The 19,041-nt window shown below is 38.7% G+C and overlaps 1 protein-coding gene across 1 annotated transcript in view; it reads left to right on the top strand.

The window, feature by feature from the left end:
- The window catches only part of AGBL1 (AGBL carboxypeptidase 1), a 1,082,464-nt gene that overhangs the window by 348,526 nt on the left and 714,897 nt on the right, over positions 1-19,041 (top strand). The gene's annotated exons all lie outside the window — the stretch shown is intronic.

The following is a 19,041-nucleotide window of genomic DNA, read 5'->3' as shown; positions in this document are numbered from 1 at the left end:
GGCAGGTCACCACTGTAGTAATTTTTATGGCAACAACAGCAATAATAATCCTTTCCTGTTTCTTTTCCTTGTATACCTTCACCTACTCCCTTCTCCATCTCTTATTGTAAACCTGCAAACAGCTCAGCTTCAATTTTAAAATAAAACATCTCTCAGGTTTGTTTACTAAGCAGTGAGGTTACTCTCCTAATTCCAAATTTGCCCCATCCCTTCAACATATACAGGTTTCCCAAAACAACCTGCACCCAGCCAGTGCTTGCAAAGAATTCCACTCAACGCAAGTAAAGCAGTGTTTGAAATCACCTGGCACAGTTTTCAGATTATAACTGTTCTGTTTGGTGTCAGATGGTGACATGTTTTGGGCTTCAGACTCTTCAACTTTCTCCTCCTACCTTATGTCGACTTCTAAATGAAGACTGTAATTCGTTGTGTTATGTTTTCTCTTGGTATTTTTTTTTTTTGCCTGCTGTTTAGATGTCAGCTGTCTCATGTGACTGGGGCTGGAAAGGGTTTGAAGGGTAGGATAACATTCCCGAAAGGTTGGATAACATTCCTGAAAGGTATGACACTGAAAAGCAGACTTTCATCTTAATAGGAGGGAATATCCCCCCCAAAAAAGGCTTTTCCCCCCAAAACTATGTATTTAAGTTTTATTTACAAAACAACCTTATCGCCTCCAAAGTACATTCCATTACACATAATGCATTTGTCAAATCTGCTAGTCCATTCTTGGAAACAGTTTCCAAGCTGATGTATTTGGATGGTTGACAATACCACCCTGGTTTTTTTCTTCACCTCTTCCTGTATATCATCAAATCGCTGTCCTTTCATGTTCCTCTTCATTTGAGGAAACAAACAGATGTCACACAGAGTGAGATCAGGTGAGTAAGGTGCATGGGGCAAGAGAGGCATGCTGGGTTTTTGCCAAAAACGGGCACACTGAGATATCTGCAAGGGCAAGTGCATTGCTGTGGTGGCAAAATCAGTGCCCCATCTGCCACAAATCAGGCCTTTAATGTCCCACACTGTTACAAAATCTTTTCAGAACCTCTAAATAAGGCTGACTTGGTGGACTTAACTCCAAATGCATTGTCCCTCTCACATAAAATAAAATAAAATAAAATAAAATAAATGAGCATCATCTTGATCTTTGATTTCACTTATCACACTTTTGGGGAATGAGGTCTTCCACTGCCTTGATTGATATTTGCTTTCAGGGTCATAAGAATAACATCATATCTCGTCATCAATGAACGTGGAAAAACTGTCTGTGTTTCTTTGGCATTGTTCTTTCAAAACATGGCATGTTTCCACTTGACAATCTTTTCCCTGGTCAGTTGGAACCTGACGCACAGTTTTCCAGTGATTTTTCCCATCCCCAAATCTTCTGTTAAAATTTGCTGAACCAAGCTCGAAGATAGTCCAAATAGCTTCCCCATCTCTTCAATACTCCATCGTCGGCCTTTGAGCACAAGTGCAGGCGTTTTGTTGAAATTTCAGTCCATTTGGGAAGTTGACAGACGTCCAGAATGAAGTGTTTCATCTATCAGCATGTCACCTTTTTTAAAAGGAGAAAACTATTCATATACTTAAGTGTTTCCCATAGCGCTGTCCTTGTAAGCTGTGTTCAACATCACAACAGTTTCTGTGGCATTTCCCTCCACTGCAAGCAACAAAATTTCACAGCCACATGCTATTCTCTTAAATTAGCCATCACAAAAAAACAAGGTTCAAGCAAAACTGCTTTTGCAAAAAAATTCACTGTGCCCAGAGAGAACCTTCCTAGACTATGCCACTGGGTGCACTAAACCAGGATAGTTACTGAATGCTCGCTTAGCGGGGGAATGCGGGGGCTATGCATACTATGAAAGCGCTACACAACAGAGATTTTTTTCCATTGTTGCTTTTGAGTACCCCTTTGTAAAATAGAAGTATCCTACCTGTTCATTTAAAATTTTCCATTGCTCATGAGAGTGCTTTTGTTGGTTTTATTTTGTTTTTTACTCTTCTCATCATTCCAAGTCTCTTTGTACCTGATGTGTAATGAAATACACGAGCAACTGCCTCAGCAAACAATGATAGGACAAAAATCCAATTGCTGTGAAGCCGGGTCAGGTTCATAGTGACCCCGTGTGTTTCAGAGAACTGTGCTCTTTAATGACAGATTTCTCTGCAGAATATGCCAAATCCGTTCTTCGGAGGCATCTTTGGTTGGATTTACCTGTCAGCCTTGTTAAGCACTTGCACTACACAGGATCCCCTATTGTAGCATCCAACACAAGTGCAACAAAAATAGAACAAAACACTGCCATCAAGTGGATTCCAACTCACACTGAGAGACTCTATAGGGTAGAATAAAAGTGTTTCATTGGGTTTCTGTTAACAAATATTTATAGGCAAGACATTCTCACCTGTCTCTTGCAATGTGTCTCGTGAGTTTGACCCAATGGCCTTGTGGTGATCAACTCTATGTTTAATCTTTGGCACCAGGGCACCTCAGAGGTTCACAGACTTTGCTTCTGGAACAAATTGTCCTTGGAACCCAGAGTCAGCTCCCTTACGTTTTTTGGACAATGTTCCCGCTCAACTCTGTTAAGCAAATAAGGTTGAAAAGCACAAAGCAAGAAATCTGTATGTGGCCTGAGAGCAGAAACGATCTCTAAAATTTATTTCAATGTTTTCTGAGTGAAAATAATAGCTCTTTAAACTCTTCAAGATTCTTGTCTTTCAGTGCCTTATGATTTGCATCTACTTGATAGACTGAAATACAATATAACATGATAGGATGATGCATTTTTAGAGTGAGAAGTGGTTCCCATCCCATCTCATTTTGATTAGGTTGTTTATGGAGGTGACCAGATGTGTGGGTCCTGTCTACATGAGTGTTTCGAGCAGGAGCTCTGGCAGGAGGCTGTCTGATGCTTGGCCATTTCTCTTACAAAGACATCCACTCCGAACCAGCCAAGGGTCATTGAGCCCTCACCTGCGGTTGTCAGGAGTTCTCAGAACTGGGGCTTGAGGAAACAAGTTCAAATGTTCCTTCAAGATAAACAGCAACCGGCGATACTAGAGTTGATTCTGACTCAGGCGGACGGGCATGCACAGAGTCAAGCTGCCCCAAAGGGTTTCCTGGCTTTGACCTTTGGGAAATCGATAACCATGATTTTCATCTGAGGTGCCGATGGGTGGCTTCAAACCACCAACCTTCCCTTTAGCATTAAGTGCATAAGCATTTGTGACACCCAAGAAATCCAGATCACCATAATTCTACTAGAGGGATCTTGGGCTGGGCAATGAAAGTGAGCCAGCATGTTGGAGGGAGCCCCGAGAGATTTGGGGGGAGGGGAGGTTGGGTCCCACGGGAGTGTAGCAACATCTGTCTGTAATTTCCCTGCCACGATAACTCACTTCTCCCATGTGACTGTCATTTCTCTGTGTAGTAAATTTCTCAAACTCAATCCAAAGCCTATGTTATTATACTGTCTATATTATGTATCATTATAGCACAGATGTATTATTTTTATTTGCCAGCATAGTATAACAACAATTTCCAGAAAAAAAAACTGTACAGTCCGACTCAGATGAGAAAATGCAGATGAATTGGCTCATATGTGTGCAGAGTATAAAATTGTTGTCTCAGCCTTGGTTACACCACTTCCTCCTGTGTTTCTAAAAATTGTCCCAGAAGAGATGGACTGATTTGCTTTTCCGTTATCCTCATCATCTGGCATTTGCCTCTATAGCAATTTTCCCTACTGGCTTGAGGCTCCCTGACAAAAGGTAGGCCACCAACACCTCTGCTGTCAGTCCTTGGACCCCATACTCTTTCTCTGTTGGGTGAAAATTGAAAAAAAGAGAAAAAATTCCAGAGCGAATTCAAGGAGGTCAGAACTTCCAGGACGACATGTCATTTTGGGGAATGGAAGCTATATGTCAGGCTTGGGAAGTCAGGCAGAATGCAAAGTTCTAAAACAGAGATGGCCTGAGGCTAATTCGCATCACTACAGAAATACAGGGATGAGGATGAGATATTTGGATCTAACCGAGAATTTAATTTCATCATCATTTGTAGCAACAATAAATACAAAACCATTTGGAAACTATAGGTTAGTTATTTCTCTTATTAGCTTGATATTTGGGCCAGAAGGATCATAGATTAAAAGTTTGTAATTCAGGGCATGTGAGCAGAGAGACCCTGCTCATATGCGAAGGAGTTATGCTTCAAAAATCTGAGCGGCAATAAAGAGCCAGCCCATACTCTATTGTTGTAAAGCTAATTATTAGAAATAATTATCTGCACTTTCTGTTTTCTTCTGCCACCGCCTGACTTCTAACCACTTCATTGTTTATTAGCATTGACCCCTAGATACTGTAAAAAGAAAAAAAAACATCATTAAAAAAAAGGAAAAAAGAAAAAAAAATCATTCCATATAATTTTGCGTCTTGTTAGCAATTCTATTAAGAGTACAGGAAAATAGGGAAGAATGAAGATTAAAATCACTGGCCAAAAAAGTTTAGTGTTGTCTACATTTCACATCACCGATGACAATCATTGAGTTTTGTACTACAAAGGACATAAGAGGGCATTTTTTTAGACCAGGAAGTAAAATTTTATCTGCTCAACTCCACACAACTCATATGAGACAGAAGTGGATCTCAAACCCGCCTACTGCCTCATTATTTATCTAGTGCTTGTTTACTACACCCGAGAGACCATGTTTTGTCTCAGTAGGTTTCATCTCCACCTTCTCAGCTATACACACAGGGCAATGCATTGTAAAATGAAAAAACATTGGGTTTTTATTCAGAACACTTAAGTGCTTTGTTGCTTTCTCTACATATCTTCGCAAGCACACCAGAAAGCAAGATAATACGTGTATTGCCTACCTCAGGAATTAACTCTGAGTGCTATAAGAATAATGTAGGGGGAAATGTCTTCTCAACTATCAGGTACTATAGAAATGTCAGAATTGTGTTTACATATAGTCCTATCCATTTGAACATCACTTGTCAAAATCATTTGTTAGTATGTCTGATATCCTCCAGTTGTGATGTCATTGAATAAAAATAAAGGTCTCTTTTCATTTCACTCTGTTGACAACAATCCTGTCTAAGAAGTTAGATAAGTTTCTGAAATAAATGGTATAGGTTTTTCCTACTATGGAAAAGCTTCATGTAAGTACTGGGACTATTCATCGATACATATCAAAGGGAATCAGCAGGAGAAAATGAAAAATCAGAAGACGGTCCAGGAACTGGAAAATTACAACTTAAAGATTTTTTTTTCAGTTCCATGCCGTCTATAAATAACTCAGATAACAGACACCAAAATAAAACAAAAGATTTTTTTCTCTTGCTGCACAATAAGGAGTCAAATTACTTGTAAGGGCTAACAAATAGTCAGGTTCTTTGGGGATCCTAGTAGAAGGAAAATGGCGTTTATCAGTCGGGGTGATATAATTTTATACCCAGTAAAAGTGTTTATCAAAATCAAGGTGAGACTAATTCATATTCAGGCAAGAAAGTGTGATAATTGTTATAAGACTCATACCAGAAGAAACACGATCAAGTGACTCCCAGGCAGAAGGAGAGAAACTATGGTAGAGGATTTTAAATGCAATAACGTGAAGATAATTAAAAGGCTCAACATGTGATAAAAATCTAAATTAATATTGACTTTACAAAATACTAAGCATGATGTCTTGTGAATTTTAAGACACAGGTGGGAATTAAATATATATATATTTATTGTGATAAGTGAAAGACACCTATTTGTAATCGCTATATACCATATAACGAGTCTGGTATGAGAAGGGGGCAAAGTGGTTAATTGTTTGCCTGCTAAATGAAAGCTCAGTAGTTCAAAACCCAATCATGCTCTTCAGCTTCTATAAATTCCATGGAGCAGTTCTATTCCATCCTCTAGGATTCCTAAGAGTTTAAGAAAACGGAATGGCATATAACACCAAAAGCATGCCAATTGAAGAATGGAAGATTAGGCAACATTATCACACCACCAGGCTCCTTATCAAGCTAACAGAGGAGCTAAAAGAAACATGGAAAGAGTATCTAATCAATTAATGCAGGTAATTCAGGAAAGAAAATAGACCATACAATATTTATGAAGAAATCAAGAACAAACACTAAAATGGTAGCATTGAGCCCACATTGTATGTATAATTAACAACATAAAATACAATTTGACTAAAAATTCCAATGAAAAATAATAAAAGAATGTCAGACAGGATAAAAAACAATACCCAACTATATGGTGGCTTCAAAAGACAAACATAAACTTAAAGAAAATTTAAGAGTGAAGAGATGGAAAAATATAAACATTGTAAATATGATCCAAAAGAAAGCCAGAAAAACTCTATATATCGTATATACTTTCTTAATACATCTTATTACTAGGGGCTCTTACAGCTCTTTTAGAAAGCCACACATCGATTGTAGCAAGCACATTTATACATATGTTGCCATCATCAAATTCAAAATATTTTCTTCTGTTTAAGCCCTTGGTATCAGCTTCTCTTTTTTCCTTCCTCGCCCAACCCTCATGGCCCAATGATACATTATATTATAAATTATTATTTCATATCTTACACCACCCATTATCTTCCTTCATCCTCATGACTGTTATTTGTCCTTCTGGGGATGGGGGGTGGAGGGAGCTATACATTATTGTAGTCGGTTGCCCGTTTCTCTCCCCACCGTCCCCCTAGTCTTATGGCATTGCTACTCTGACTGCTGTTCCTGAGGGGTTTATCTGTCCTGGATTTCACGTGCTGAGACTCTTAAACCCATGTACGTGCTTCGGTGTAGCTGGATTTGTAAGGCGGAACTGGGGTCACGACAGTTGGGAGGAGAAAGCATTAAAGAACTAGAGGAATGTTGTGTGCTCCGTCAATGCTGTCATGCATCCTGGCTAGCTCATTCTTTCCTTGTGACTTCCGTGAGGGAATGTCCAATTATCTACAGATGGGCTTTGGCTCTCTTCTCCTACCCTCATCATTTTCATCAGTGTATTTGATTGTTTTGGGTCTTAGATTCCTGATACTGATCCCATCAACACCTCATGATCGCACAGGCTAGTGTGCTTTTTCCGTGTGGGTTTTGTTGCTTTCCTGCTAGATGGTCACTTGTTTAGTTTCAAGCCTTTAAGACCTAAAATGCTGTATCTTTTAATGGTTGAGCACCATCAGCTTACTTCACCACATTTACTTATACACCCATTTTTGCTTCAGTGAATGTGTAGGGAAGGTGAGGAACATATATAGAATGCCAGGTTATTAGAACAAAGTGTTCTCACATTGAGGAAGTACTTGAGTGGAGATCCAATGCCTGTCTGTTACCTTATTCCTTAACATTTATGTACATAGACCTATATCCTTATCATTTTATGCTAATGTATTTACACATATGCATGCCTAAATTTATGCCTTTATAAATGTCTTCTGCCTCCTAGTTCTTTCCTGTATTTCTTCAGAAAAACTATATTAATGCAAAGCAGACTTTAATGCAAAAATGCTCTAGCAGACATAGAATAATACCGATACCTTATAAGCAGTTCAATTAATCAAGTAAATAAAACAATTCTAAAACTGTACTTAGTGACATCCCAACAAAATAAATAATATAAAAATGGACATGATGATGAAAAAATAGATAAATTCTCATTTATCTTTGGAGATTTTTAATATATACTGTTCAGTCATTTATTGACCAAGTAGACATTATATCACTAAAAATAAGATAAATTGAACAAGATCAAACCTAGCTTGGTTGGTACATGTGGAAAATTGTACTTGAAAGTAAGACACAGGAAACCATCTTTCTGGTAGAAAATCTAAATTATTAAATGTATTACTAAATAATTGGAATGTATTTATTACAGAAGTTAATTTTGTTATTATTCGATTTGGGTTGTTATTAAAGTCTTCTGACAAAGAGAATATGAGGCAGTTTTACCTTCAAGCAAGAAATAATGTCAATCTTGCAAAAATGTTCCAGAAAACAAAAAAAACCAAAGAAACCCAAAATCCTTAATGCTTTCCAACTCATCATAACCTTGATACATAAGCCTGACAAGGATAGTACAGCAGAGACGCATGTCAGGCCCATCTTTACCATGGGTCTCATAGATGCAAAACACCTAAAGCAAAAATTAACTGAATCTAGGACTACATAAAAGATAATACATCACAATCAAATTGGTTTTATTCCAAGAGTATCAGGTTGATACAACTTGAAAAAAAATCAATCAGTCGGTGTTGAAAGAAAATGATACCTCAGATTTCCTTCAAAATAATAATGTGAGAGCTCAATACTGGATAGGAATATACATGCACTGAGTGACTCTGAGCTGATGCTCTTTGTAGCTGGGTGATAAAAATAAATCAATGTATATTTGAAGATTTCTCTATAGGGAATAAAAATAAATAAATGCAATTCTCCTTAACAAAATAAACTTAAAAGTATGTGTTCATCTCAATAGGTGTTAAAAAAATCACTTGAGATAATGTGACATTCTTTAGAATTAAAAACTCTTAATTGGAAATAGAAGAGATCTTTCTTAATCTGATAAAGATTATAAGGCTTTCAAAACAGCCTTAACGTTGAATTATTAAAAAATTCTCACTGAGATTGGGAACAAGACGAGGATTGTGCCTGTTATCAGTTCTCTTTAATAATGTGCTAGATCATTTAGCTAGAGCAAAAAACCCAGGATTTCTCAATAGTATCACTATTGACATGTAAGTCTTCTTTGTTGTAGTGGGCTGTCCTGCGTATTACAGAATATTTAGCAATATCCCTGTTCTTTATCAAGCATATACCAGTAGACTACCTTCTTTTTACATTAGCAGATATCACCTGTGGGTCAAAATTCCTTCCTCTAGTTTTCCCATGTCTGTTTCATTGACCCCTCTTCCACACATGCCTCTTCCACCCATGCCCTTTCCACCCATGTCTTTCCCAGTTTACCATGTTGTTACCTATTGGTCCAATTGTGAGAACTTTGGCCTTCTCTAAACTGAGCTGCAATGCATGCTGAAGAATGCAGTCCATAATCTTCATCAAGTGCTTCAAGTCCTCCTCATTTGTTGCAAGCAAAGTTGTATCATCGACATATCACAGGCTGTTAATAAGCCTTCCTCCAATCATGATCCTAAGTTATTCTTCATATATATGATTTATATATATCCCTAGTTCACTTTAGAGATATCATTTTATTGGAAAACATTATAAATCATCTTCATGGAGCATTAGGTAATTCTACTTATAGAATCATTTATTTAGCCAATGGCACTGTTGAGCAAAGGAAATTGCACATATATATGGCGGCTTTTTGTACCACAATGCATGAACTACTGACTTGTACAGGTTAAAGGGTTAAGTGACTGGACACTATTTACACGAGCAACCAAGGTTGGTGATGGGGCAAATTTTTCAATAGCACTCATCCACAAGACAGAACCATGTCTCAACTAACACATCATAAAAAAGCAGAGAGAGCATGACAATAGTAAATACGTGGTCGTCCTGGGCTACCATTCACTGAGCACCCTTAAAGCAAGAGATTCCAGCTAAAGTTCAGTGACCATATTTGGGGTAGCAGTTATCTGCTTCTAACACTAGGGCATTTCAACCTAAGTCCTTAAGGGAGTATTTCAGTTCCTTTAATCCACTGCAGGGAAGTTTAAGGTAAAGTCCACCCCTCCCCCATACCCCAACACACATACCCACACACACACTCACAAACACACACATACATGTACACACCTGCCACCTCTTTATTTGACTTTCAAGTAAGCTACCCTAATCATTCTTGTGGGAGTGTCTATTGATTGGGGTGACCATAGAACAATGTTATGTGGCAGGAACTGATTGGTCGTCTTCTTCCACCATTTTCAGGAACTGACCCTAGCTGAGGTGAGGCCTCCTTACTGAAAAGTGTTTGTTAAGATGTACAAATTAGGAATGACTTGGAGCTCTGGTTGTGTAGTGGTTACACATTGAACACATAGCCATGCAGTCAGCACTTCAAATGACCAGATGCTCTCAGGGTGAACAACAGGGCTATCTACTCCCACAAAGAGTTATAGTCTCAGAACCTCATAGGGGCAGGTCTACCCTGCTGTATAGGATTGTCATAAGTTGACATCGACTTGATGGCAGTGAGTGTTGAGTTTGCCTTTTAGTCAGGTCTTATTTATTCATTCCTTTTCCTAGATTTCTTGTTTGCTGACTTTTCTTTGGAACTTGCAGTCTACTTTCTTGGGCATTTCCCTCATCCCTTCACTCACTGACATTGAGTCCATCCCAATTCATTGTGGCCCCTTGTAGGACAGGGTAGAACTACCTCTTTGAATTTATGAGACTGTAAATCTTCATGGGAAAGGAAGACCCCTCTGCCTCCCCTCTCACTCCTTCAGCCCCCCCATCTAACTTTAATGTTCTAGGAAGACCACACAACTGATCACACCCTTGTACAGTCATTTCCAGGGTGTTTCCAAATTCCTCATCTGCCCAAATTTAGCACATTACAGACAGAAACTGAATGGATATTGTTGAAAGAAAGGATAAATAAATATATGGAGGCTTATATGATTGGGCTATGAAGAAGCAGGTACAAACTTAGTTTTTAGCTTCACACCATCTCTTCCTTTCATATAGCTAATGCTTCAGCCATGTAAACACACATCATTTGTCCTCAGGTATTACTTACTTCAGTTTGAAAGTATATTGCTTGCCACCGCTTCTCTCATTTTATTGCCTATTTCCTTTTCTTTTACCTGGAAATCTCTGACTCCAGCTTGATGAACTAGGACAAAAGACATCTGGCATTCAAAACTTCATTTCTTCTTCTTCTCCTCCTCCTCCTCCTCCTCCTCCTCTTCCTTCTCTTTCTCCTTCTCCCCCTTCTCCCTTTTTTGTGTAAAAATATTTTGGCTTTTTAAGTGATTTTATATGATTATTATTTTTTGAAGAGATAAGCCTTCAAGATAAGAACAAAGAAGTAAGTAGTAAAACTAAGCCAGATGATCTCCATTTCCAGACAGGTGTCCCTGAATTAACGCATGGTCACCTCATGTGGATCAGGGTACAACTTTGATCCATTTGACTTCCAATGGTGAGCTTTTTAAAAAAATTATAAATAATTTTACTGGGGCTCATACAACTCTTATCACAACCCCTACATACATCAATTGAGTAAAGCACCCTTATGCATTCGTTGCCCTCATCATTCTCAAAATTTGCCTTCCACTTGGGTTTGGTGAGCTTTTAGAAGTAGATTGCCTCGCCTTTTTTCAGAAGTACTTCTGGGTAGACTAAAATGTCAAGTATTTTCAGATAGCTACTGGTTATGAGAACTATGTACACCATTCAGAGTCTCCATCTTCTAAGTAGGTTTTTGAGTTATATACTAATGAGCTTTCTGTGATGGAACTCTTTCAGCCTCTTTGATTCAACTCACCATTATATCAGAGATGTCTTCTCAGGGCTACTGAGAGACCTCTACATGTCATTTTTAATGGTTCTACTATAGTTGGTTTTATCATTTTATAACTAGTTCCAGTGGATGGATATTTAAATAATTTATAATCACCTATATTATTATTACAGATGTGTAGCAAGCAGTCTCCTTTGTTATGAAAATGTTTTTTTTTTACATTTTATTAGGGGCTCATACAACTCTTATCACAATCCATACATACATCAATTGTATAAAGCACATCCATACATTCTTTGCCCTAAACATTTTCAAAGCATTTGCTCTCCACTTAAGCCCTTTGCATCAGGTCCTCTTTTTTTCCTCCTCCCTCCCAGCTCCCCACACCCTCATGAGCCCTTGATAATTTATAGATTGTTATTTTGTCATATCTTGCCCTATTGGAGTCTCCCTTCTCCCCCTTCTCTGCCATCCATCTCCCAGGGAGGAGGTCATATGTGGATCCTTGTAATCAGTTCCCCCTTTCCAACCCACTTACCCTCCATTCTCCCAGCATCACCCCTCACACCCCTGATCCTGAAGGTATCATCCACCCTCGATTCCCTGTGCCTCCAGCTCCCATATGCACCAGTGTACCACCTCTGCCCTATCCAGTCCTGCAAGGTAGAATTTGGATCATGGTAGTTGGTGGGACGAAGCATCCAGGATCTGGGGGAAAGCTGTGTTCTTCATCGGTACTACATCGCACCCTGACTGACCCATCTCCTCTCTTAAACCCCTCTATGAGGGGATCTCCAGTGGCTGACAAATGGGCCTTGGGTCTACACTCTGCACTTTCCCCTTCATTCACTATGGTATATATATATGTATTTATATATATTTATATTTTTGCATGATGCCTTATACCTGGTCCCTTTGGCACCTCGTGATCGCACAGGCTGGTGTGCTTCTTCCATGTGGGCTTTATTGCTTCTGAGCTAGATGGCCGCAAGTCCACCTTCAAGCCTTTAAGACCCCAGACACTATCTCTTTCGATAGCCGGGCACCATCAGCTTTCTTCGCCACATTTACTTATACACCCGTTTGTCTTTGGCAATCGTATGTTTTTGATGAATACATTCCCTAATAAAATTTGATCATAATTATCTTTGTGCCTGACTATGATTAGTTCAGTAAAGACGAGCACCATTATTGCCTTCGGAATCCCTAGAAAGTAACAGAATATACTATACAAACCCATTTCTGTCAAGTTGATTTCAACACCTAGGAGTGCTATAGGACAGGGTATAATGGCCCCAGACAGTTTTCCTGGAAGTAAGTCTTTATGGAAAGAGACTGTCACTTCTTTCTTCCGTGGAACAGGCTGGTGGCTTTGAAATGCTAGCCATTCGATGAACTTGACCAGTGTGTCACCAGGGCTCCTTAGCAAACTGTAGGCAAAAGCTTAATATATATTGTTGAGATAAAGATGAAATAAATGTATAGGGCCTTATCTAGTTAGGTAGTCATGCATATCATCACACATCTTTCAGTTTTAATTCAATTTCTATTGGTTATAGCTTAATTTCCCTCGGGCATTATTCACTCCTCTTGTTGTTCCTAATGTCTTTTTATAGCTGTCACTACTACTGATAATTGCAAATATGTAATTTCAAAAATTAGAATATGGCCAAACTAGGTCTCCCTCATAGATTTGAGTACCTCTGGAATAGATTTTATAAATTGCAGAGCAAAAAAACAAAAAACAAAACAGCAATAAATGCTGATACCTAAAACTCTGCTCAATGCTGAACAAATATGAGTTATTAAGACAGCACTTGCCAATTACGTGGAGAAAAAACACATGGTATGCATGCTTCATACTCTTTACAGCTGTTGTCTATTATGGGTTCGCTAGAGTACCATTTGCTGATACAACTGAATGGTCCCATAAGTTTAACTCACTGATATGTCTAGAAAATTGTCTTAAATTACACAAAGAGAGAGAGGAAAATCACTGGGAAATGACTAAAATGCTGCTTATGTCTTCATGAGAACTCACAATTATCTCCATTTGCATTATTGAGATGTTCAGAAGAGCCTGCAAGTTCATGTACTTTGTTAAAATAAAGCAGCTTATCAATCTGTCCCCCCTCCAACAGAAAAGTTCACAGAGAGCTATATGGCTGACAGCTCTCTGAGAGGGCCTGCGTTTGGTTTATTGACTCATGGCCTGGATTGTATTGGGGCTATCAGGCACTGGAAGCCAACTGGCCCAGACAATGAGAGCGTTGAGTTAGTGTTGAAAATTTATCAGAGTTTAAGCGATTTTTCATTTCTTTTTGCTGGTCTGGAAGCACTTACGATGGTTGTTCGATAGACTGCAAATTAACATAGTTCAAAAACCACAAAGAGAGTGATATGGAATTATAGAAAGGAAAATTGGTCGCTGATTGGATAAAAATTCATCAAGCCGCTTTCTTTCTCAGTAAGCTTTTTACTGGCGCGCCAATGCAGCTTGTTTGGAGGGAGTGAAAAGTGACTCCAAAAATGCTATAGAGGGCAAGGTGACCTCCGGTTAATGTCCAGCTCGCTTACTGCCTATCTTCCCCCCACATCACCAACATTTTGAGTTAGTAAATCTGCAGTCTCAGATGCAGCATCTCAAAGCGAATTTTGATGTCTTCAGAAACGGTCTTAATTTTGTCATGCACGTTCTGTCCAAGGGTGCTTTTAGACAGGCATCCCTGTGCTATTTGGTTCCCTCAAGGTAGTTGGCTTGTTTGAGACTTACAGAATAACCTCCGAAGCAAACTACTTCTGTGAATTCTCGGAAACTGTAACTCTTTGCAGAAGGAGAAAGCCTCACCTTTTACCAAGGGGCTGGTGGTGGTTCCAAACGGCAGAACCTGGAGTTAGCAGGCCCGCACGTAACCACTATACCTAAAGAGTTCTTTATGTATTTTTCTTAAAAATTAACCTTTCTTAAGTTAACTTCATGGGGTCCATTGATAATGCTAAGGGAAATCATTATCAACTATGCATATATTTTTTTAAGTTTGGCCTCACACGACTTCCCAAAGGATGTAGCATGTTCTTTGAGGTGGGAGGGTGGAGAGAGAACAGCAACAGGAAATAGCAGTCGATGTTTATTGAAGTTCTGACCATGGATTAACAACTCTCTGAAACATGAACATGTTAAGTTAATTTAATCATTTCAGCAAATACCTTAGTTAGGAACTCTTATTTTCCCATTCACATATAGAAAAATGAAGAGTCAGGGAAGTATGTGATTCAACTCTAGTAGAAAATAGGAGATCTGGAATTGGAACTCTGGAAGTATGGCTCTAATCAGTTATACCATACTGTCTCTGCTTAAACAAATGATCTACAATGAAGTTGGAACTCTGTTTCTAAGGCAAAGGCTCTGGCGTGTGTTTCACTGACTGAAAATCTATCCTTGATTGACTCTGTCTTTTTTAAGTTAGCGGTTCTTAATCATTCTTTCCTGAGACACACTGTCAAATACAATTCCCATTACAACTCCACCTTTCACCATTTTTAATCCAATCCAGAAATCACACCTTGATGCATGCTATTCAAGGTAACGTTTTGATAGAACTGGCTTTAACTTTGCATTTGCATTTCTATAAATTAGTGCTGGGGAGCTAGAGGGTTACATATTGGGCTACAGACCACAAAGTCTTGGGACCCGCCAACCTTTTTACAGAAGAAAAATGATGCTGAATAGCCCCATAAAGATTTACAACCTCAAAAACTCACTGGGACAATTCTACTTTGTCCTTTTGGGTTGATAGGAATAGGCAACAACTCAATGGCAGTGAATTTTTATGAGTTGAATATAAACATAATTAGACAGACCTAACTGTATAGTAGTGTAGTGGTTACAACTTGGGCTGATAAGTATAAGGTAAACAGTTCAAAATCACCAGCCCCCTCCAAGGAAGAAAGATGGGGCTTTCTATTCCAATAAAAATTGCTGTCTTATAAATTCACGGGAGCAGTTCTACTGTGTCTAATAGGGTCTCAATAGTGTCTGATAAGGTCAGTGTCTGATACTGTGTCTGATAAGGTCTCAAGGAATTGTCATTGACTTGGTGGCAGTGAGGGAGTGAGTTAAATACTGGTTTGTTGTTCTCCAATATTCAGAGATCTTGAAGTAAACAGAGGAAATATGGTGTAGTTGGTCAAAGAATTCATTAGGAACCCAAGCTTTTTCAAAATGTTATGCCAATTTAGCATGTGACTTGATTCTCGATGGTTATCTACCTGAAGATCTAATATCTATGAAGAAGGCAAGAAAGACAGGAGGAGAAAAAGACAGGAGACAAAAACCAAGACAGTATTTGCCAGGTTAAATTGTCTCCTTTAACTAATTTTCAGAAAGACTCACCTCTGCTACCATGGCCAATCCTACCTACAGCAGAATCAATAAAGCTGGGAACCTTCTTCATTTTTAAAAATGAATTCTCACTGCCAAAAAGTCAATGCTGACTCACAGAGACCCCTGGAGGTTTCTGAGACTGTAATTGGGAGTAGAAAACCCGATATTTTCCTCATTGAGCTGCTGGTGGTTTCAAAGTGCAGACCATGAACATCACAGACCAGGGTGTAACGACTACATCACCAGTGCTCCTCTTCTTAAAATAATGGACCTCTTATTAAGAAAGGAAGAAGAGAAAGGTTGTTGGGCAGACAACCCTCCATTGATGGTGTGTGTGTGTTATATAGTCAACACAGGTTTGTACTTTATTTGTAATTGTTGACTCTTTACCAAATGTCATCAGTAATCACATGATACTGATATGCTGACACAGTGGTTGAAAATGTTTGCATTATTGGGTAAAGTAAAATTACTGATCCAATCAATATAAATCAGGGAGAATCATACCAGTTTGGCACCAGTCTGCTTTTCTCCATTTATATGCCCCATTGGCCAACCCTCTGCTTCAGCCATATTAACTTGTATTCATTAATGCATATGCTGTGTATTTTAGATCCTCTGTGTTTATGCTTGGCATTTATGCTTGATGAGAAGTGATCTTTGCTTGGAAGACCATTTCTCACCACTAGCAGGTGAGATGATACTTGTTTTTAGAAGACCCAATCCAAATTCAATTACATCTGAGAAGGTCTAAATATATTTTTGGTGCTTTAAATAAAAATCCAATTGTCGTTACTCGCTTGAATAATTGTTGCTTCTGGTAAATATGATGGACTCTTGGAGCACAGAGCCATCATTTATTCAATTTTTTTCTCCCCAGTTCCTGCTACTGCTTCTGGAATATGCTCGAAACATCTGCTCTTAGGAAGATGCAACTACTATCTCCAGTGTACAAGACTCTAAAAAAGTTGAACTCACTGCCTTTGATTTGATTCTGATTCATAGTGTGTCTATAGGACAGGTAGAACCACTGGGTGGGTTTCTGAGTCTGTAACCCTTTGCTGGACAAAATATTGAGGTGAATTTCCTTCACCATAATCAGTAGAAATATAATGATCTATGCCACCATGTGCCATTTTGTGGTACTGTGGTCGATTGCGTGTGGCTCTGATACTGAAGGTTATGCTATCTGTCCTTCTACTCAGAGATGAACGTCATCCTTGGTAGAGGGGCAATGAAAAAGAGGAAGTTCCTTGAAGAGATAATTGACACAGTGGCTTCCATAATGGATCAAATGTAAAAACAATTGTGTGGCAGCACAGGACGGGGTGGTGTTTCATTCTGTTGTACACAGGGTCACTATGAGTCAGATCAAGGCTATGGCGCCTAACAACAACAACATTCTAGTAGTATTTCAGATACCTGCAAGGTCACCCATGGTGGACAGGCCTCTGAGTTTTCAGACAGTAAAGACTGGTGTTTCTTCTCCCAACAATTAGTCTACAGAAATCCCATGGACAACATTTGCTTATAGAAATACTGCTTGATGGTGCTCCCTAATTTGGACAATGAACTCCCTAATTTGGAATGCATAGGAAATACACAATGGAAGCAATGTATAAGCCTATGAATGATCATGAAGACGGACCAGGCGGTGCTTCATTCTGTTGGGTATAGGGTTACTGTGAGTCAGAGCTGACTCCACAGCTACTAACAATAATATTTCCCTTAAATCTCGATTTCATTGGATGCCAGTGGAGTCTAGAGAGACCAACAATTTTGCTTTGTTTGTTTAATTTGATGATAATGTAAATATGACTAGGTTATTTTAATACATTTATCTATGCTTTAGTATCTTATAAAGTTATTTGAATTTGTCTTTTATTACGCAGAGTTAGACAATTTTTGTGCCCTTAAAAACTACTGTGTAACGGTTGATAACCCATATTTAACTCAGGATTTGAATGAGGCAGAAAGAAATGACTGGCTTGTTAAATATGAGACTGTATAGTGACTTGAGTATTTATACTTATTCTCATAGATTGAATTATGTGCCTCTCAAATATGTGTCAAAGCGTGGACATGCTTCTCTGTGATTTGGTAGTCATATGATGATGTCATTATCTCTTCTGATGTGATCTGAACTGCCCAGCCAATCCGTGGTAAAAGGATCAGGGTGAGATGAAACACCCTAACTCAGGTCACTACCCTGATTCAACATGAAGTGAGGTTTTCTGGGCTGTGACTGGGATCAAATTTTATTTTATAAGAAGCCAAAAGGACAAAGGCAGGTTGGAAGTGAGAGGGAGAATCAAGAAACAAGAGCCTGTCCTTTGTATTTGGGGGTCCCCCAGATGGACTCACAGAAAGTCTTCCCCTAGAGCCTTCTCTCCCTGATTTTAGACTTCTGTCCTCCTGACCTGTGAGAAAATATATTTCAGTTGGTTGAAACTATCTATTTGTGCTGTTTGTGTTATAGCAATACTAGATCGCTTAGGACTCAGCAAATGCTTCCTCATTACCCTTACAGTGGACTTTGGAGCAATAAGGAATTGGTTAAAGACACAAATGAAAAAAATTAGGAAAAATAAAATACCTAATGGGGTAGAGTGATAGCATATACTTGGTGAATACCTGATAGGAGGTTAACACAAACCCCCTTGAAAATATCAGGGAAAGGTATTATCAATCTATGAAAGCACATTTCCACCTATGTATAGATAATGGTTTAGAATGTGACTCAACACGTTGATACTCCAAATGTCTTCTATCAGCAAAGGAGGGAAGGTGAGTTCATGGTTCCCAACTCAATGCAGTCACAAGTTCCAATTGAGTCTATCCTTGTGACTTAGTAGAAAGCCTTTTCTTGACTCTTTGAGGAGTGAAGAAAGTATTGTGACTCTAAATTTCTTTGGAGAGCTCTATTGAGAACTTCCAGATACTTAACTCTGTCCTGTATCTTTTCAGTATTACTTATACTACATATGTTTTATTTGACATCTCTTTCTGAAGGATAATGAGAGGACCAATGTACTCACAAATTTTTTTATTGAGAAGGCTGGGAACCAACATGTATTGAATGGAAGGCAATATGCTGAGTGTCTTAGATTTATATGTCTTGTTTAGGTAACAACTAGTTGAAGTTATAAATTATTGGTCCCATCTTCAAGAAGAGAAATATCTCACAGCTGTTAGGTGATAA

The sequence above is a fragment of the Tenrec ecaudatus genome, chromosome 9, assembly GCF_050624435.1.
Source record: "Tenrec ecaudatus isolate mTenEca1 chromosome 9, mTenEca1.hap1, whole genome shotgun sequence".
NCBI lineage: Eukaryota > Metazoa > Chordata > Mammalia > Afrosoricida > Tenrecidae > Tenrec > Tenrec ecaudatus.
Note: the sequence above shows the minus strand (reverse complement) of the source record. Positions and strands in the feature narration are given on the sequence as shown.